The sequence below is a fragment of the Cololabis saira genome, unplaced genomic scaffold (genome assembly GCF_033807715.1).
Source record: "Cololabis saira isolate AMF1-May2022 unplaced genomic scaffold, fColSai1.1 scf108, whole genome shotgun sequence".
Classification (NCBI taxonomy): domain Eukaryota; kingdom Metazoa; phylum Chordata; class Actinopteri; order Beloniformes; family Belonidae; genus Cololabis; species Cololabis saira.
Genome location: NW_026906272.1, coordinates 36,699 through 56,395, shown reverse-complemented (window position 1 = coordinate 56,395; position 19,697 = coordinate 36,699). Strand labels below are relative to the sequence as shown.

The window sequence follows — 19,697 nt, the reverse complement described above, 5'->3', positions numbered from 1 at the left end:
TGGGTACCACTCCTGTCAGCAAAGAAGAGGAAACTGAGGCTACAATTCACTCAGGCTCACTGTAGCACGGTGAGTGCCACGGGGGCCCGACCGACAGGATGGAGAGACACAGAGTTTAATGCAGACCCTCTTTATTTACCCACAAACACCACACACAGTGCAGAAGCACCTTCACAGCAGCTCCACAGCCCCTTTCTGCTGTGCAGCTATGCCTTATGAAGGCTGGCAGAGTGGAGAGGCTGATTGGGCCCACCTGTGCCCTAATCAGCCTGAGTGGCTGCAGCTCCTCCACCCTGCCACACACCCCCAACGCCAAACTCGCGCCGGGGTCTGTCCGGCCGAGCCTACTCCCCCCCCCCCGCCCTCTCGGAGCCGGAGAGGAAGCCCGGAACCCCCGGGCCTTCCTGGTCGGGGGGGTCGTCCCCGGCGTCGGCCCGCCCGCCGTGGAAGCTGCTCTCGGGGCCGGGCCCATGGTGGCCTCGGGCCACACGGTGCGTCCAGGACCACCTCCTCCTCCTCCTCCTCCTCCGTGACGCAGACCCGCGTCGGCCGCTGGTCCGCCTCCAGGACCGCCTCCTCCACGGCGCAGCCCTGGTCTGGAGCTGGCGTGTCCAGGACCGCCTCCTCCGTCACGCCGCCCTGCTGGTCAGCCTCCACCTCTGCCGCCGACTCCGCCATCGCATCCGACTCCGCCTCCGACTCTGCCTCCGACTCCGACTCCGACTCCATCCCAGGAGCCGTCGCCTGGCGGCCTGCAGCGACTGCCTCACGGCCGGTCGGCTGCAGCGCCGCCAGCGCTGCCGCAGCGAACCTCAGACGGGGTGCCGGGATGGGTCGCTCCGTTGGCCATGCCGCCTCGGGAGCCGTCGCCTGGCGGCCCGCAGCTTCTGCCTCACGGCCTCTCAGCTGCGGCGCCGCCAGCTCCTCCCGCGCTGCTGCGGCGAACCTCCGGCGTGGCGCAGGGGTGGGTCGGTCCGCGGGCATCAGCGCCGCCACCACAGCGAGCTGATGCCCGCCCTGGTCCCGGCGCAGGGCGGCCAGGTCCGCAATGGCCTGGGCGAGCGCGTCCAGGGCCCGCTCCATGCCTCTCCTCCCATCGGGCCCCACGTTGGGTGCCAGTGTAGCACGGTGAGTGCCACGGGGGCCCGACCGACAGGATGGAGAGACACAGAGTTTAATGCAGACCCTCTTTATTTACCCACAAACTCCACACACAGTGCAGAAGCACCTTCACAGCAGCTCCACAGCCCCTTTCTGCTGTGCAGCTATGCCTTATGAAGGCTGGCAGAGTGGAGAGGCTGATTGGGCCCACCTGTGCCCTAATCAGCCTGAGTGGCTGCAGCTCCTCCACCCTGCCACACTCACCAAATAGCCGAAAAGCATCTCTGAATGCACAACGCGTCGAACCTTGAGGCGGATGGGCCACAGCAGCAGAACCACACTGGTTACCACTCCTGTCAGCAAAGAACAGGAAACTGAGGCTACAATTCACTCAGTCTCACCAAATAGCCGAAAAGCATCTCTGAATGCACAACGCGTCGAACCTTGAGGCAGATGGGCCACAGCAGCAGAACCACACTGGTTACCACTCCTGTCAGCAAAGAACAGGAAACTGAGGCTACAATTCACTCAGTCTCACCAAATAGCCGAAAAGCATCTCTGAATGCACAACGCGTCGAACCTTGAGGCGGATGGGCCACAGCAGCAGAACCACACTGGGTACCACTCCTCTCAGCTAAGAACAGGAAACTGAGGCTACAATTCACTCAGGCCAACCAAATTTGGACAACAGAAGTTTGGAAAAACGTTGTCTGGTATGATGAGTCTCAATGTCGGTTGCAACATTCGGATGGTATGGTCAGAATTTGGCATCAACAACATGCAGTGTGTTGCGGAAATTATGACGTTGATTTGCCAGAACTGAGCGATGGTGGTATAGTGGTGAGCATAGCTGCCTTCCAAGCAGTTGACCCGGGTTCGATTCCCGGCCATCGCAGCACTACTTTTGTGAGAAATCTGAATTTTCACACTTCAACAGACTGTTTTCCATGGCACCCGTAACTGTTAGGTCTTCCTGTCTTCCTGTCTTAAGGAGCACCCACCGAAGGGGATGTAGCTCAGTGGTAGAGCGCATGCTTTGCATGTATGAGGCCCCGGGTTCAATCCCCGGCATCTCCATTATTTGTGTTAATAAACCCAATGAAGTAAGAAAGGGTAATCAGCAACACTGATTGTTCCATAAAGGATTAATTATGTTCATAGTTAGACAAACTCACAAGATGAATTGAACTTAATGCTTGCTATTGAACATCAATCCCTTCGAAAAGCTTTAATGTTCATGAGGAGTATACATGGGACACACACATATGTATGCATTTACACTCACTGGCCACTTTATTAGGTAAAATAACTGCTCAAACTGCTCTTCGATAGAAATTTCTAACCAGCCAATCACATGACCGCAAATCAATGCAATTAGGCACGTAGACATGGTCAAGAGAATCTCCTGTAGTTCAAACCAAGCATCAGAATGGGGAAGTACGGTGATTTCAGTGACTTTGAGCGTGGCATGGTTGTTGGTAACGGACGGGCTGGTCTGAGTATTTCAGAACCTGCCGATCTACTTGGATTTTCATGCAAAAACCTCTCTGGGGTTCACAGAGAGTCGTCGGAAAAAGAGAATATATCCAGTGGGCGGTAGTTTCTTGGGGGCAAATGGCTTGTGGATGCCAGAGGTCAGAAGAGAATGGCCAGACTGGATGTAGCTGATAGAAAGGCAACAGTAACTCAAATAACCACTCATTACACCCGAGGTATGCCGAAGAGCATCTCTGAATGCACAACGCGTGGAACCTTGAGGCGGATGGGCACCAACAGCAGAACCACACTGGGTACCACTCCTGTCAGCAAAGAAGAGGAAACTGAGGCTACAATTCACTCAGGCTCACCAAATAGCCGAAAAGCATCTCTGAATGCACAACGCGTCGAACCTTGAGGCGGATGGGCCACAGCAGCAGAACCACACTGGTTACCACTCCTGTCAGCAAAGAACAGGAAACTGAGGCTACAATTCACTCAGTCTCACCAAATAGCCGAAAAGCATCTCTGAATGCACAACGCGTCGAACCTTGAGGCGGATGGGCCACAGCAGCAGAACCACACTGGGTACCACTCCTCTCAGCTAAAAACAGGAAACTGAGGCTACAATTCACTCAGGCCCACCAAATTTGGACAACAGAAGTTTGGAAAAACGTTGTCTGGTATGATGAGTCTCAATGTCGGTTGCAACATTTGGATGGTATGGTCAGAATTTGGCATCAACAACATGCAGTGTGTTGCGGAAATTATGACGTTGATTTGCCAGAACTGAGCGATGGTGGTATAGTGGTGAGCATAGCTGCCTTCCAAGCAGTTTACCCGGGTTCGATTCCCGGCCATCGCAGCACTCCTTTTGTGAGAAATCTGAATTTTCACACTTCAACAGACTGTTTTCCATGGAACCCGTAACTCTTAGGTCTTCCTGTCTTCCTGTCTTAAGGAGCACCCACCGAAGGGGATGTAGCTCAGTGGTAGAGCGCATGCTTTGCATGTATGAGGCCCCGGGTTCAATCCCCGGCATCTCCATTATTTGTGTTAATAAACCCAATGAAGTAAGAAAGGGTAATCAGCAACACTGATTGTTCCATAAAGGATTAATTATGTTCATAGTTAGACAAACTCACAAGATGAATTGAACTTAATGCTTGCTATTGAACATCAATCCCTTCGAAAAGCTTTAATGTTCATGAGGAGTATACATGGGACACACACATATGTATGCATTTACACTCACTGGCCACTTTATTAGGTAAAATAACTGCTCAAACTGCTCTTCGATAGAAATTTCTAACCAGCCAATCACATGACCGCAAATCAATGCAATTAGGCACGTAGACATGGTCAAGAGAATCTCCTGTAGTTCAAACCAAGCATCAGAATGGGGAAGTACGGTGATTTCAGTGACTTTGAGCGTGGCATGGTTGTTGGTAACGGACGGGCTGGTCTGAGTATTTCAGAACCTGCCGATCTACTTGGATTTTCATGCAAAAACCTCTCTGGGGTTCACAGAGAGTCGTCGGAAAAAGAGAATATATCCAGTGGGCGGTAGTTTCTTGGGGGCAAATGGCTTGTGGATGCCAGAGGTCAGAAGAGAATGGCCAGACTGGATGTAGCTGATAGAAAGGCAACAGTAACTCAAATAACCACTCATTACACCCGAGGTATGCCGAAGAGCATCTCTGAATGCACAACGCGTGGAACCTTGAGGCGGATGGGCACCAACAGCAGAACCACACTGGGTACCACTCCTGTCAGCAAAGAAGAGGAAACTGAGGCTACAATTCACTCAGGCTCACCAAATAGCCGAAAAGCATCTCTGAATGCACAACGCGTCGAACCTTGAGGCGGATGGGCCACAGCAGCAGAACCACACTGGTTACCACTCCTGTCAGCAAAGAACAGGAAACTGAGGCTACAATTCACTCAGGCCCACCAAATTTGGACAACAGAATTTTCGAAAAACGTTGTCTGGTATGATGAGTCTCAATGTCGGTTGCAACATTCGGATGGTATGGTCAGAATTTGGCATCAACAACATGCAGTGTGTTGCGGAAATTATGACGTTGATTTGCCAGAACTGAGCGATGGTGGTATAGTGGTGAGCATAGCTGCCTTCCAAGCAGTTGACCCGGGTTCGATTCCCGGCCATCGCAGCACTACTTTTGTGAGAAATCTGAATTTTCACACTTACTTGTTTCCATGGAACTCGTAACTCTTAGAACTTCCTGTTTTCCTGTCTTAAGAACCACCCAACGAAGGGGATGTAGCTCAGTGGTAGAGCGCATGCTTTGCATGTATGAGGCCCCGGGTTCAATCCCCGGCATCTCCATTATTTGTGTTAATAAACCCAATGAAGTAAGAAAGGGTAATCAGCAACACTGATTGTTCCATAAAGGATGAATTATGTTCATAGTTAGACAAACTCACAAGATGAATTGAACTTAATGCTTTCTATTGAACATCAATCCCTTCGAAAAGCTTTAATGTTCATGAGGAGTATACATGGGACACACACATATGTATGCATTTACACTCACTGGCCACTTTATTAGGTAAAATAACTGCTCAAACTGCTCTTCGATGGAAATTTCTAACCAGCCAATCACATGACCGCAAATCAATGCAATTAGGCACGTAGACATGGTCAAGAGAATCTCCTGTAGTTCAAACCAAGCATCAGAATGGGGAAGTACGGTGATTTCAGTGACTTTGAGCGTGGCATGGTTGTTGGTAACGGACGGGCTGGTCTGAGTATTTCAGAACCTGCCGATCTACTTGGATTTTCATGCAAAAACCTCTCTGGGGTTCACAGAGAGTCGTCGGAAAAAGAGAATATATCCAGTGGGCGGTAGTTTCTTGGGGGCAAATGGCTTGTGGATGCCAGAGGTCAGAAGAGAATGGCCAGACTGGATGTAGCTGATAGAAAGGCAACAGTAACTCAAATAACCACTCATTACACCCGAGGTATGCCGAAGAGCATCTCTGAATGCACAACGCGTGGAACCTTGAGGCGGATGGGCACCAACAGCAGAACCACACTGGGTACCACTCCTGTCAGCAAAGAAGAGGAAACTGAGGCTACAATTCACTCAGGCTCACCAAATAGCCGAAAAGCATCTCTGAATGCACAACGCGTCGAACCTTGAGGCGGATGGGCCACAGCAGCAGAACCACACTGGTTACCACTCCTGTCAGCAAAGAACAGGAAACTGAGGCTACAATTCACTCAGGCCCACCAAATTTGGACAACAGAATTTTCGAAAAACGTTGTCTGGTATGATGAGTCTCAATGTCGGTTGCAACATTCGGATGGTATGGTCAGAATTTGGCATCAACAACATGCAGTGTGTTGCGGAAATTATGACGTTGATTTGCCAGAACTGAGCGATGGTGGTATAGTGGTGAGCATAGCTGCCTTCCAAGCAGTTGACCCGGGTTCGATTCCCGGCCATCGCAGCACTACTTTTGTGAGAAATCTGAATTTTCACACTTACTTGTTTCCATGGAACTCGTAACTCTTAGAACTTCCTGTTTTCCTGTCTTAAGAACCACCCAACGAAGGGGATGTAGCTCAGTGGTAGAGCGCATGCTTTGCATGTATGAGGCCCCGGGTTCAATCCCCGGCATCTCCATTATTTGTGTTAATAAACCCAATGAAGTAAGAAAGGGTAATCAGCAACACTGATTGTTCCAAAAAGGATGAAGTATGTTCATAGTTAGACAAGATGAATTGAACTTAATGCTTGCTATTGAACATAAATCCCTTCAAAAAGCTTTAATGTTCATGAGGAGTATACATGGGACACATACATATGTATGCATTTACGCTCACCGGCCACTTTTTTAGGTAAAATAACTGCTCCAACTGCTCTTCGGTGGAAATTTCTAACCAGCCAATCACATGACAGCAAATCAATGCAATTAGGCATATAGACATGGTCAAGACAATCTACTGTAGTTCAAACCAAGCATCAGAATGGGGAAGTACGGTGATTTCAGTGACTTTGAACATGGCATGGTTGTTGGTAACGGACGGGCTGATCTGAGTATTTCAGAACCTGCCGATCTACTGGGATTTTCATGCAAAAACCTCTCTGGGGTTGACAGAGAGTCGTCGGAAAAAGAGAAAATATCCAGTGGGCCGTAGTTTCTTGAGGGCAAATGCCTTGTGGATGCCAGAGGTCAGAAGAGAATGGCCAGACTGGATGTAGCTGATAGAAAGGCAACAGTAACTCAAATAACCACTCGTTACAACCGAGGTATGCCGAAGAGCATCTCTGAATGCACAACGCGTGGAACCTTGAGGCGGATGGGCACCAACAGCAGAACCACACTGGGTACCACTCCTGTCAGCAAAGAAGAGGAAACTGAGGCTACAATTCACTCAGGCTCACCAAATAGCCGAAAAGCATCTCTGAATGCACAACGCGTGGAACCTTGAGGCGGATGGGCACCAACAGCAGAACCACACTGGTTACCACTCCTGTCAGCAAAGAACAGGAAACTGAGGCTACAATTCACTCAGTCTCACCAAATAGCCGAAAAGCATCTCTGAATGCACAACGCGTCGAACCTTGAGGCGGATGGGCCACAGCAGCAGAACCACACTGGGTACCACTACTCTCAGCTAAGAACAGGAAACTGAGGCTACAATTCACTCAGGCCCACCAAATAGCCGAAAAGCATCTCTGAATGCACAACGCGTCGAACCTTGAGGCGGATGGGCCACAGCAGCAGAACCACACTGGGTACCACTCCTGTCAGCAAAGAACAGGAAACTGAGGCTACAATTCACTCAGTCTCACCAAATAGCCGAAAAGCATCTCTGAATGCACAACGCGTCGAACCTTGAGGCGGATGGGCCACAGCAGCAGAACCACACTGGTTACCACTCCTGTCAGCAAAGAACAGGAAACTGAGGCTACAATTCACTCAGTCTCACCAAATAGCCGAAAAGCATCTCTGAATGCACAACGCGTCGAACCTTGAGGCGGATGGGCCACAGCAGCAGAACCACACTGGTTACCACTCCTGTCAGCAAAGAACAGGAAACTGAGGCTACAATTCACTCAGTCTCACCAAATAGCCGAAAAGCATCTCTGAATGCACAACGCGTCGAACCTTGAGGCGGATGGGCCACAGCAGCAGAACCACACTGGTTACCACTCCTGTCAGCAAAGAACAGGAAACTGAGGCTACAATTCACTCAGGCCCACCAAATTTGGACAACAGAATTTTCGAAAAACGTTGTCTGGTATGATGAGTCTCAATGTCGGTTGCAACATTCGGATGGTATGGTCAGAATTTGGCATCAACAACATGCAGTGTGTTGCGGAAATTATGACGTTGATTTGCCAGAACTGAGCGATGGTGGTATAGTGGTGAGCATAGCTGCCTTCCAAGCAGTTGACCCGGGTTCGATTCCCGGCCATCGCAGCACTACTTTTGTGAGAAATCTGAATTTTCACACTTACTTGTTTCCATGGAACTCGTAACTCTTAGAACTTCCTGTTTTCCTGTCTTAAGAACCACCCAACGAAGGGGATGTAGCTCAGTGGTAGAGCGCATGCTTTGCATGTATGAGGCCCCGGGTTCAATCCCCGGCATCTCCATTATTTGTGTTAATAAACCCAATGAAGTAAGAAAGGGTAATCAGCAACACTGATTGTTCCAAAAAGGATGAAGTATGTTCATAGTTAGACAAGATGAATTGAACTTAATGCTTGCTATTGAACATAAATCCCTTCAAAAAGCTTTAATGTTCATGAGGAGTATACATGGGACACATACATATGTATGCATTTACGCTCACCGGCCACTTTTTTAGGTAAAATAACTGCTCAAACTGCTCTTCGATAGAAATTTCTAACCAGCCAATCACATGACCGCAAATCAATGCAATTAGGCACGTAGACATGGTCAAGAGAATCTCCTGTAGTTCAAACCAAGCATCAGAATGGGGAAGTACGGTGATTTCAGTGACTTTGAGCGTGGCATGGTTGTTGGTAACGGACGGGCTGGTCTGAGTATTTCAGAACCTGCCGATCTACTTGGATTTTCATGCAAAAACCTCTCTGGGGTTCACAGAGAGTCGTCGGAAAAAGAGAATATATCCAGTGGGCGGTAGTTTCTTGGGGGCAAATGGCTTGTGGATGCCAGAGGTCAGAAGAGAATGGCCAGACTGGATGTAGCTGATAGAAAGGCAACAGTAACTCAAATAACCACTCATTACACCCGAGGTATGCCGAAGAGCATCTCTGAATGCACAACGCGTGGAACCTTGAGGCGGATGGGCACCAACAGCAGAACCACACTGGGTACCACTCCTGTCAGCAAAGAAGAGGAAACTGAGGCTACAATTCACTCAGGCTCACCAAATAGCCGAAAAGCATCTCTGAATGCACAACGCGTCGAACCTTGAGGCGGATGGGCCACAGCAGCAGAACCACACTGGTTACCACTCCTGTCAGCAAAGAACAGGAAACTGAGGCTACAATTCACTCAGGCCCACCAAATTTGGACAACAGAATTTTCGAAAAACGTTGTCTGGTATGATGAGTCTCAATGTCGGTTGCAACATTCGGATGGTATGGTCAGAATTTGGCATCAACAACATGCAGTGTGTTGCGGAAATTATGACGTTGATTTGCCAGAACTGAGCGATGGTGGTATAGTGGTGAGCATAGCTGCCTTCCAAGCAGTTGACCCGGGTTCGATTCCCGGCCATCGCAGCACTACTTTTGTGAGAAATCTGAATTTTCACACTTACTTGTTTCCATGGAACTCGTAACTCTTAGAACTTCCTGTTTTCCTGTCTTAAAAACCACCCAACGAAGGGGATGTAGCTCAGTGGTAGAGCGCATGCTTTGCATGTATGAGGCCCCGGGTTCAATCCCCGGCATCTCCATTATTTGTGTTAATAAACCCAATGAAGTAAGAAAGGGTAATCAGCAACACTGATTGTTCCAAAAAGGATGAAGTATGTTCATAGTTAGACAAGATGAATTGAACTTAATGCTTGCTATTGAACATAAATCCCTTCAAAAAGCTTTAATGTTCATGAGGAGTATACATGGGACACATACATATGTATGCATTTACGCTCACCGGCCACTTTTTTAGGTAAAATAACTGCTCCAACTGCTCTTCGGTGGAAATTTCTAACCAGCCAATCACATGACAGCAAATCAATGCAATTAGGCATATAGACATGGTCAAGACAATCTACTGTAGTTCAAACCAAGCATCAGAATGGGGAAGTACGGTGATTTCAGTGACTTTGAACATGGCATGGTTGTTGGTAACGGACGGGCTGATCTGAGTATTTCAGAACCTGCCGATCTACTGGGATTTTCATGCAAAAACCTCTCTGGGGTTGACAGAGAGTCGTCGGAAAAAGAGAAAATATCCAGTGGGCCGTAGTTTCTTGAGGGCAAATGCCTTGTGGATGCCAGAGGTCAGAAGAGAATGGCCAGACTGGATGTAGCTGATAGAAAGGCAACAGTAACTCAAATAACCACTCGTTACAACCGAGGTATGCCGAAGAGCATCTCTGAATGCACAACGCGTGGAACCTTGAGGCGGATGGGCACCAACAGCAGAACCACACTGGGTACCACTCCTGTCAGCAAAGAAGAGGAAACTGAGGCTACAATTCACTCAGGCTCACCAAATAGCCGAAAAGCATCTCTGAATGCACAACGCGTCGAACCTTGAGGCGGATGGGCCACAGCAGCAGAACCACACTGGTTACCACTCCTGTCAGCAAAGAACAGGAAACTGAGGCTACAATTCACTCAGTCTCACCAAATAGCCGAAAAGCATCTCTGAATGCACAACGCGTCGAACCTTGAGGCGGATGGGCCACAGCAGCAGAACCACACTGGTTACCACTCCTGTCAGCAAAGAATAGGAAACTGAGGCTACAATTCACTCAGTCTCACCAAATAGCCGAAAAGCATCTCTGAATGCACAACGCGTCGAACCTTGAGGCGGATGGGCCACAGCAGCAGAACCACACTGGGTACCACTCCTCTCAGCTAATAGTCCATGAGCCAGACCACCAATTGCAATCAAACAGGTGGGCAATTTCTAATATGTTTTGTTGAGTTGCTACACATCCCTAGTTGACAGTTTGGCATGATAGCCCTTGCAGACTGGTAGCTTATTGGTGGTTATCATGCATTTAATATATGGACCCCTATAGTGAAAATACGAGAGCGGCGTATGGTGCTTGTTTGGTATTATGGGACTTGTTGACTACTTGTTGACTACTCAGACTGCCTAAATCAATCTAATATGTTCCTCAGATATTGGAGAACTGAAATAATGGTATTTTAGGTTTCCCAGATGAAATCTGAGGCTGTTCCAGCCTTCTTTTCAGAAAAACTTCATAGGCGGAAATCAAAATTTTAGTTTTCTGTTGTGTTCCTTTCCATAGCAGAGTAATTGAATAATATAAACATTAATTTGTGGACCATATTTGACACCCACCAGGCCCCACCTTTCAGCAGGTACCAGATTTATGCCTGTAGCCCTTATACTTTTTGAGATATACTCATTTTTGTGTATGCATGTTGTTTTAGGCAGAATCTCGCCTGGATTTCAGCTGAATAGGGTAAAAAATATATAATACAGATATCACTATGAAACCTTCCCAGTTTATTACCAACCTCAAAACAAAGAAAAAATGGATTGCACATTTTCTGAGATTTTATGTTTATGTAGGCTATGCAAATGATACTTTATCCATTTCACTATAGGGAATGTGTGAAGTTTCCGCAGTATTCAGAGCATACCACACTTATTTGCACAATGGCTGAAATGGAGGTTCAGTGTTGAGTAGTTGAGTAACAACATGCTGTCATTCGATCAGGTGAGAAAGATTAATTTCATATTTTTTCCATATTGAATGATTCACCCTACTTCAAAGGATAGCCCAGTGTTGATACAAGTATATTAAAAAGAATCCTCATCTGAATATAACCCTGTGCAGCATTCATGATCATATGGGTTAGCTAGCTGAGATGTCGACTGTCAATGAAGTCCTGACCCCAACACTGAACATCATGGAGAGTAGAGTTTGCACGTAAATGCTTGCAGATGCGTGAACAGGTTATCAGATATTTCCCAGGACTGCCCCAGCTCAAGGAAAACTTCTTGGAGATGTTCTGATCCTTTGATAAGCTTCAAAGCTCCAAGCTTCCCACGCCCTGCAAAAGCACTCACAGTATCGCATCCAGTGAATGCATGCATTCCAATGAGAGCATTGCAGACCCCATCTCCCAGCCCCTGACGTAGCTTGTTCCATCCATCCATCCATCGTCCGCCGCTTATCCGTTCCCGGGTCGCGGGGGCAGCAGCCTCAGCAGGGATGCCCAGACTTCCTTCACCCCAGACACTTCCTCCAGCTCTTCCGAGGGGAGTCTGAGGCGTTCCCAGGCCAGCTGAGAGACAGTCTCTCCAGCGTGTCCTGGGTCTTCCCCGGGGTCTCCTCCTGGTGGGACATGACTGGAACACCTCCCTAGGGAGGAGGGACATGACTGGAACACCTCCCTAGGGAGGAGGGACATGCCTGGAACACCTCCCTAGGGAGGTGTCCAGGAGGATCCGGTACAGATGTCCAAGCCACCTCAGCTGACTCCTCTCAATGTGAAGGAGCAGCGGCTCGACTCCGAGCTCCTCCCGGGTGACCGAACTCCTCCCCCTATCTCTAAGGGAGCGTCCATCCACCCTGCGGAGGAAACTCATCTCTAAGGGAGCGTCCAGCCACCCTGCGGAGGAAACTCATCTCTAAGGGAGCGTCCAGCCACCCCGCAGAGGAAACTCATCTCGGCCGCTTGTATCCACGATCTTGTCCTTTCGGTCACTACCCAAAGTTCATGACCATAGGTGAGGGTAGGTGCGTAGATTGACCGGTAAATCGAGAGCTTCGCCTTTCGACTCAGCTCCTTCTTCACCACGACGATCCGGTACATCGACCGCATAACTGCGGACGCTGCACCGATCCGTCTGTCAATCTCCCGCTCCATTGTTCCCTCACTCGGTAACAAGACCCCGAGATACTTGAACTCCTCCACCTGAGGCAGGACTTCTCCACCCACCCGGAGAAGGCACGCCACCCTTTCCCGGTGGAGAACCATGGCCTCGGATTTGGAGGTGCTGATTCTCATCCCTGCCGCGTCGCAACGTCCCGGTCTGTTGAAGCCGCGTCGCAAGGTCCCGGTCTGTTGAAGCCAACAGGACAATGTCATCTGCAAAAAGCAGAGATGAAATCCTGAGGTCCCCAAACCGGATCCCCTCCGGCCCCTGGCTACGCCTAGAAATCCTGTCCATAAAAATTATGAACAGGACCGGTGACAAAGGGCAGCCCTGCCGGAGTCCAACATGCACCGGGAACAAGTCTGATCTACTGCCGGCAATGCCGGCAGTAGATCAGACTTCAGACAATGCCGGCTTCATCTCTGTGGATTCTGGGCCTCTGTAGGTCTGGGTGGCTGATATGAGACTGGCCATTTCCCACCATAGCTCGGAGCTGCTTGAGGAACATGCTGCGGTACTCGGATGTTAGGTAATACCTCTCCACGGCAGCTCGTTTCAGGCTGAAGCCCTTTGCGCCACCTGCTGTCTGGGTATCCTTATTGACCATTTCCTCGATGGTTTGATCAACAGGGATCCGGCCGAAAGGATTCTGCCTACCAAGTTGGACACTGAAGCCACCCTGCATGAACTGGTGGTGCACCTCTGGATGATCAATGGGCAGACATGTCATTGTGGAGTAGTAATATGGGAGGAAACGTGAATAATTCAGCCTGTCATAAGCAAAGCACCATGGGATCATAGTGCGGATTGAGGCTAGGTGCAGCATCCAATCCCCTTCTCTTGAAGCACGGAGCAAGCCTAGCAAGATCTCAACTATGTCGAGGTAAGACATCCAGAAAGCTGCCAATGGTTCACCATTCCTGAGGGAATCAAGATACTCTTGGAACAACTGTAGGATGTGATTGCAGGATGGATCATCCATGAGCTCTGTGAAGGATGCCTGTGACACTTCATCATGAAAAGTGGAGATGCTTCCAAGGGCTTCTTCCAGACATTGAATCTCTGCTCTGTGGTTGTCTTGGATCCATGGGAGGAATCCCTTCCAGGCTAGCCTCATGATCGCCTCATACATGACCTTGTGAAGTCTGACAGCACGGTTGTACTTGCGCCCTTCCATCACTGCAGTGATAGATCCTTCTGCAATCACTCCGGACTCCACACACAAGTCACGCAGGCCAGCATCCTGAAACCTCTTCCCCAGGATTGATAACAGGTTGCAGATGGTATGGAAAGCTCCCATTCTCAGTATAATGTTCTGGAACTTCTCTTGCTTCCAAGTGATTTCTGCTGCCTTGGCGTAGAGTGCTTGGTCAAAGACACAAACAATCTCCTCCAATCCAAGGCTCTCCATGATGTTTAGTGTTTGGGTCAGGACTTCATTGACAGTCGACATCTCAGCTAGCTAACCCATATGATCATGAATGCTGCACAGGGTTATATTCAGATGAGGATTCTTTTTAATATACTTGTATCAACACTGGGCTATCCTTTGAAGTAGGGTAAATCATTCAATATGGAAAAAATATGAAATTAATCTTTCTCACCTGATCGAATGACAGCATGTTGACAGCACAGTTGATTGACAGCAAGTGAATCTCGCTGTGTGCGTGAGCATACTGGAAGCATACTTATAAGCAATATGGATCTATTGTTAGGATCTTCTTCCAAAATTACTCAACACTGAACCTCCATTTCAGCCATTGTGCAAATAAGTGTGGTATGCTCTGAACACTGCGGAAACTTCACACATTCCCTATAGTGAAATGGATAAAGTATCATTTGCATAGCCTACATAAACATAAAATCTCAGAAAATGTGCAATCCATTTTTTCTTTGTTTTGAGGTTGGTAATAAACTGGGAAGGTTTCATAGTGATATCTGTATTATATATTTTTTACCCTATTCAGCTGAAATCCAGGCGAGATTCTGCCTAAAACAACATGCATACACAAAAATGAGTATATCTCAAAAAGTATAAGGGCTACAGGCATAAATCTGGTACCTGCTGAAAGGTGGGGCCTGGTGGGTGTCAAATATGGTCCACAAATTAATGTTTATATTATTCAATTACTCTGCTATGGAAAGGAACACAACAGAAAACTAAAATTTTGATTTCCGCCTATGAAGTTTTTCTGAAAAGAAGGCTGGAACAGCCTCAGATTTCATCTGGGAAACCTAAAATACCATTATTTCAGTTCTCCAATATCTGAGGAACATATTAGATTGATTTAGGCAGTCTGAGTAGTCAACAAGTAGTCAACAAGTCCCATAATACCAAACAAGCACCATACGCCGCTCTCGTATTTTCACTATAGGGGTCCATATATTAAATGCATGATAACCACCAATAAGCTACCAGTCTGCAAGGGCTATCATGCCAAACTGTCAACTAGGGATGTGTAGCAACTCAAAAAAACATATTAAAAATTGCCCACCTGTTTGATTGCAATTGGTCAATTTTGGGCTCTTGGCTCATGGACTATAAGAACAGGAAACTGAGGCTACAATTCACTCAGGCCCACCAAATTTGGACAACAGAAGTTTGGAAAAACGTTGTCTGGTATGATGAGTCTCAATGTCGGTTGCAACATTCGGATGGTATGGTCAGAATTTGGCATCAACAACATGCAGTGTGTTGCGGAAATTATGACGTTGATTTGCCAGAACTGAGCGATGGTGGTATAGTGGTGAGCATAGCTGCCTTCCAAGCAGTTGACCCGGGTTCGATTCCCGGCCATCGCAGCACTACTTTTGTGAGAAATCTGAATTTTCACACTTCAACAGACTGTTTTCCATGGCACCCGTAACTGTTAGGTCTTCCTGTCTTCCTGTCTTAAGGAGCACCCACCGAAGGGGATGTAGCTCAGTGGTAGAGCGCATGCTTTGCATGTATGAGGCCCCGGGTTCAATCCCCGGCATCTCCATTATTTGTGTTAATAAACCCAATGAAGTAAGAAAGGGTAATCAGCAACACTGATTGTTCCATAAAGGATTAATTATGTTCATAGTTAGACAAACTCACAAGATGAATTGAACTTAATGCTTGCTATTGAACATCAATCCCTTCGAAAAGCTTTAATGTTCATGAGGAGTATACATGGGACACACACATATGTATGCATTTACACTCACTGGCCACTTTATTAGGTAAAATAACTGCTCAAACTGCTCTTCGATAGAAATTTCTAACCAGCCAATCACATGACCGCAAATCAATGCAATTAGGCACGTAGACATGGTCTGAGCATAGCTGCCTTCCAAGCAGTTGACCCGGGTTCGATTCCCGGCCATCGCAACGCGTGGAACCTTGAGGCGGATGGGCACCAACAGCAGAACCACACTGGGTACCACTCCTGTCAGCAAAGAAGAGGAAACTGAGGCTACAATTCACTCAGGCTCACCAAATAGCCGAAAAGCATCTCTGAATGCACAACGCGTCGAACCTTGAGGCGGATGGGCCACAGCAGCAGAACCACACTGGTTACCACTCCTGTCAGCAAAGAACAGGAAACTGAGGCTACAATTCACTCAGTCTCACCAAATAGCCGAAAAGCATCTCTGAATGCACAACGCGTCGAACCTTGAGGCGGATGGGCCACAGCAGCAGAACCACACTGGGTACCACTCCTCTCAGCTAAGAACAGGAAACTGAGGCTACAATTCACTCAGGCCCACCAAATTTGGACAACAGAAGTTTGGAAAAACGTTGTCTGGTATGATGAGTCTCAATGTCGGTTGCAACATTCGGATGGTATGGTCAGAATTTGGCATCAACAACATGCAGTGTGTTGCGGAAATTATGACGTTGATTTGCCAGAACTGAGCGATGGTGGTATAGTGGTGAGCATAGCTGCCTTCCAAGCAGTTGACCCGGGTTCGATTCCCGGCCATCGCAGCACTACTTTTGTGAGAAATCTGAATTTTCACACTTCAACAGACTGTTTTCCATGGCACCCGTAACTGTTAGGTCTTCCTGTCTTCCTGTCTTAAGGAGCACCCACCGAAGGGGATGTAGCTCAGTGGTAGAGCGCATGCTTTGCATGTATGAGGCCCCGGGTTCAATCCCCGGCATCTCCATTATTTGTGTTAATAAACCCAATGAAGTAAGAAAGGGTAATCAGCAACACTGATTGTTCCATAAAGGATTAATTATGTTCATAGTTAGACAAACTCACAAGATGAATTGAACTTAATGCTTGCTATTGAACATCAATCCCTTCGAAAAGCTTTAATGTTCATGAGGAGTATACATGGGACACACACATATGTATGCATTTACACTCACTGGCCACTTTATTAGGTAAAATAACTGCTCAAACTGCTCTTCGATAGAAATTTCTAACCAGCCAATCACATGACCGCAAATCAATGCAATTAGGCACGTAGACATGGTCAAGAGAATCTCCTGTAGTTCAAACCAAGCATCAGAATGGGGAAGTACGGTGATTTCAGTGACTTTGAGCGTGGCATGGTTGTTGGTAACGGACGGGCTGGTCTGAGTATTTCAGAACCTGCCGATCTACTTGGATTTTCATGCAAAAACCTCTCTGGGGTTCACAGAGAGTCGTCGGAAAAAGAGAATATATCCAGTGGGCGGTAGTTTCTTGGGGGCAAATGGCTTGTGGATGCCAGAGGTCAGAAGAGAATGGCCAGACTGGATGTAGCTGATAGAAAGGCAACAGTAACTCAAATAACCACTCATTACACCCGAGGTATGCCGAAGAGCATCTCTGAATGCACAACGCGTGGAACCTTGAGGCGGATGGGCACCAACAGCAGAACCACACTGGGTACCACTCCTGTCAGCAAAGAAGAGAAAACTGAGGCTACAATTCACTCAGGCTCACCAAATAGCCGAAAAGCATCTCTGAATGCACAACGCGTCGAACCTTGAGGCGGATGGGCCACAGCAGCAGAACCACACTGGTTACCACTCCTGTCAGCAAAGAACAGGAAACTGAGGCTACAATTCACTCAGGCCCACCAAATTTGGACAACAGAATTTTCGAAAATTGTTGTCTGGTATGATGAGTCTCAATGTCGGTTGCAACATTCGGATGGTATGGTCAGAATTTGGCATCAACAACATGCAGTGTGTTGCGGAAATTATGACGTTGATTTGCCAGAACTGAGCGATGGTGGTATAGTGGTGAGCATAGCTGCCTTCCAAGCAGTTGACCCGGGTTCGATTCCCGGCCATCGCAGCACTACTTTTGTGAGAAATCTGAATTTTCACACTTACTTGTTGCCATGGAACTCGTAACTCTTAGAACTTCCTGTTTTCCTGTCTTAAGAACCACCCAACGAAGGGGATGTAGCTCAGTGGTAGAGCGCATGCTTTGCATGTATGAGGCCCCGGGTTCAATCCCCGGCATCTCCATTATTTGTGTTAATAAACCCAATGAAGTAAGAAAGGGTAATCAGCAACACTGATTGTTCCAAAAAGGATGAAGTAGATAGATAGATAGATAGATAAAGCTTTATTTATGTGTCACCCCCCAGCGTACAATATCATTATACATTAATAAAATTGGCAATAATAAAAAGTTGAGGGCCACTCACTAAGAGTTGTGAGACACAATACATATTCATATCGATAAAAAGTAACATACATTAAAGTATTAAAATCATTTGACTGTTACAAAAATCACAGTCATATTACAATAAAAACTCAATGGCTTAATCAATTAGGTCTACAATAAAAGGAGGAAAAGGGGAAATTAAGGGCCAGTACATATAAAAGCTGCTCTACGCTTTAGGATGAGGTGGCAGGCTTTGGCTGATTCGTTAAAGAGATGTTTAGCTGCTAAAATGTCACATACTTTATTAACATCATCGAGGTCTTGAAAATGTTCCTGATTCTTTGAAAATGAGATAAAAAGGTCCTCGCGAATGTCTTTGTAAAGTTCACAGTGTAGAAGGACATGGGACTCAGATTCGATGGAACCGCTGTTACATAGTGTGCAAACACGCTCCTGTATTGGGATGTTGGTATATCTACCGGTTTCAAGAGCCAATGGAGCAACTCCACACCTAAACTTGGCAAGGGCACTTCTATGCTGCCTGGGCATAATACTTTGTACATACGGCTCTGTATCAAAGGCATTCTTAAAGGTACAGTAAGTGCGAAGCTTGTTTCCCTCTGCTCTATTTATCTGCAGGAGCCATTTCTCCTTCTCTGCCTCTGCAACTGCTTGGTCAAGCCTGTTTAGATCGTTACTTGAGAGGACTAGGTCAGTGCTGGCGAGGTGGGATAGATGCAGAGAGGAGAAATATGTCCGTACCGTATGGGGATAGTTTTTCACATTTCTCATCTGATTAGCCCACAAAAACACACGCTTACATAACCGGTTATCTGGCATACTGCATAGTCTCTTCCAGTTCTTAAAAATACATGACCACTGGTGTTGCCAGGTCGTTTTCCATCCCATGTCACCTTGTATGGCAGCATTTGGGGTATATTTACCAACACCCAGAAAGAAGCGGCATGCTCTATTAAAGACTGCATTGATACAGGAGTAACTTCTGTAACCCCATACTGCGGATGCATAAGTAAGGATGGGTAGGACCAAAGAGTCAAAAAGTTTGGTAAAACATTTAAAGGGGAAACCACCCAAAACTTTACTTTTAGCTATAATTGCTCCTAGAGCTCTGTTGGCATAGAGGGCTAGTTGCCTAGCGGTTACATTGTAGTCTAAGAACTCAGTGAGCAGTAATCCTAAATATTTATACTCTTTGGTGACCTCTAGTGGGAAAGACCCGCAAGAGAAGCTGAAGCAGGTCAGGGGCTTTGCTGGGTTTCTGAAGTGCACTACTTTGGTTTTATCCACATTTATATTTAAATTCCATTTTTGGCACCAACTATGAACCAATGAGAGCATCTCCTGTAGCTCCTCTTCTGATTCTGAGATCAGGACTATATCGTCCGCGTAAAGGAGTACAGAGATGTTTTCATTTTCCATAGGTACACCTTTTCCTAGGGCCTTAATTGCTAATGT

At 47.3% G+C, this 19,697-nt stretch overlaps 18 non-coding genes across 18 annotated transcripts; all 18 read left to right on the top strand.

Annotated features, from left to right (window-relative positions):
• The first annotated feature begins 1,924 nt into the window (after nt 1-1,924).
• Nucleotides 1,925-1,996, top strand: trnag-ucc (transfer RNA glycine (anticodon UCC)). Its single transcript has one exon. It is a non-coding gene; the product is annotated as a tRNA-Gly (tRNA).
• A 110-nt stretch (nt 1,997-2,106) lies between these two features.
• trnaa-ugc (transfer RNA alanine (anticodon UGC)) lies at nt 2,107-2,178 on the top strand. The gene has a single exon. It is a non-coding gene; the product is annotated as a tRNA-Ala (tRNA).
• Nucleotides 2,179-3,370: 1,192 nt separating this feature from the next.
• trnag-ucc (transfer RNA glycine (anticodon UCC)) lies at nt 3,371-3,442 on the top strand. Its single transcript has one exon. It is a non-coding gene; the product is annotated as a tRNA-Gly (tRNA).
• A 110-nt stretch (nt 3,443-3,552) lies between these two features.
• On the top strand, nt 3,553-3,624 carry trnaa-ugc (transfer RNA alanine (anticodon UGC)). The gene has a single exon. It is a non-coding gene; the product is annotated as a tRNA-Ala (tRNA).
• A 1,055-nt stretch (nt 3,625-4,679) lies between these two features.
• On the top strand, nt 4,680-4,751 carry trnag-ucc (transfer RNA glycine (anticodon UCC)). Its single transcript has one exon. It is a non-coding gene; the product is annotated as a tRNA-Gly (tRNA).
• Nucleotides 4,752-4,855: 104 nt separating this feature from the next.
• Nucleotides 4,856-4,927, top strand: trnaa-ugc (transfer RNA alanine (anticodon UGC)). The gene has a single exon. It is a non-coding gene; the product is annotated as a tRNA-Ala (tRNA).
• A 1,055-nt stretch (nt 4,928-5,982) lies between these two features.
• Nucleotides 5,983-6,054, top strand: trnag-ucc (transfer RNA glycine (anticodon UCC)). Its single transcript has one exon. It is a non-coding gene; the product is annotated as a tRNA-Gly (tRNA).
• A 104-nt stretch (nt 6,055-6,158) lies between these two features.
• Nucleotides 6,159-6,230, top strand: trnaa-ugc (transfer RNA alanine (anticodon UGC)). The gene has a single exon. It is a non-coding gene; the product is annotated as a tRNA-Ala (tRNA).
• A 1,732-nt stretch (nt 6,231-7,962) lies between these two features.
• On the top strand, nt 7,963-8,034 carry trnag-ucc (transfer RNA glycine (anticodon UCC)). The gene has a single exon. It is a non-coding gene; the product is annotated as a tRNA-Gly (tRNA).
• A 104-nt stretch (nt 8,035-8,138) lies between these two features.
• On the top strand, nt 8,139-8,210 carry trnaa-ugc (transfer RNA alanine (anticodon UGC)). Its single transcript has one exon. It is a non-coding gene; the product is annotated as a tRNA-Ala (tRNA).
• A 1,047-nt stretch (nt 8,211-9,257) lies between these two features.
• trnag-ucc (transfer RNA glycine (anticodon UCC)) lies at nt 9,258-9,329 on the top strand. The gene has a single exon. It is a non-coding gene; the product is annotated as a tRNA-Gly (tRNA).
• A 104-nt stretch (nt 9,330-9,433) lies between these two features.
• trnaa-ugc (transfer RNA alanine (anticodon UGC)) lies at nt 9,434-9,505 on the top strand. The gene has a single exon. It is a non-coding gene; the product is annotated as a tRNA-Ala (tRNA).
• Nucleotides 9,506-15,369: 5,864 nt separating this feature from the next.
• On the top strand, nt 15,370-15,441 carry trnag-ucc (transfer RNA glycine (anticodon UCC)). Its single transcript has one exon. It is a non-coding gene; the product is annotated as a tRNA-Gly (tRNA).
• A 110-nt stretch (nt 15,442-15,551) lies between these two features.
• On the top strand, nt 15,552-15,623 carry trnaa-ugc (transfer RNA alanine (anticodon UGC)). Its single transcript has one exon. It is a non-coding gene; the product is annotated as a tRNA-Ala (tRNA).
• Nucleotides 15,624-16,522: 899 nt separating this feature from the next.
• trnag-ucc (transfer RNA glycine (anticodon UCC)) lies at nt 16,523-16,594 on the top strand. The gene has a single exon. It is a non-coding gene; the product is annotated as a tRNA-Gly (tRNA).
• Nucleotides 16,595-16,704: 110 nt separating this feature from the next.
• On the top strand, nt 16,705-16,776 carry trnaa-ugc (transfer RNA alanine (anticodon UGC)). Its single transcript has one exon. It is a non-coding gene; the product is annotated as a tRNA-Ala (tRNA).
• Nucleotides 16,777-17,831: 1,055 nt separating this feature from the next.
• On the top strand, nt 17,832-17,903 carry trnag-ucc (transfer RNA glycine (anticodon UCC)). Its single transcript has one exon. It is a non-coding gene; the product is annotated as a tRNA-Gly (tRNA).
• A 104-nt stretch (nt 17,904-18,007) lies between these two features.
• On the top strand, nt 18,008-18,079 carry trnaa-ugc (transfer RNA alanine (anticodon UGC)). Its single transcript has one exon. It is a non-coding gene; the product is annotated as a tRNA-Ala (tRNA).
• The last annotated feature ends 1,618 nt before the right edge of the window (nt 18,080-19,697 follow it).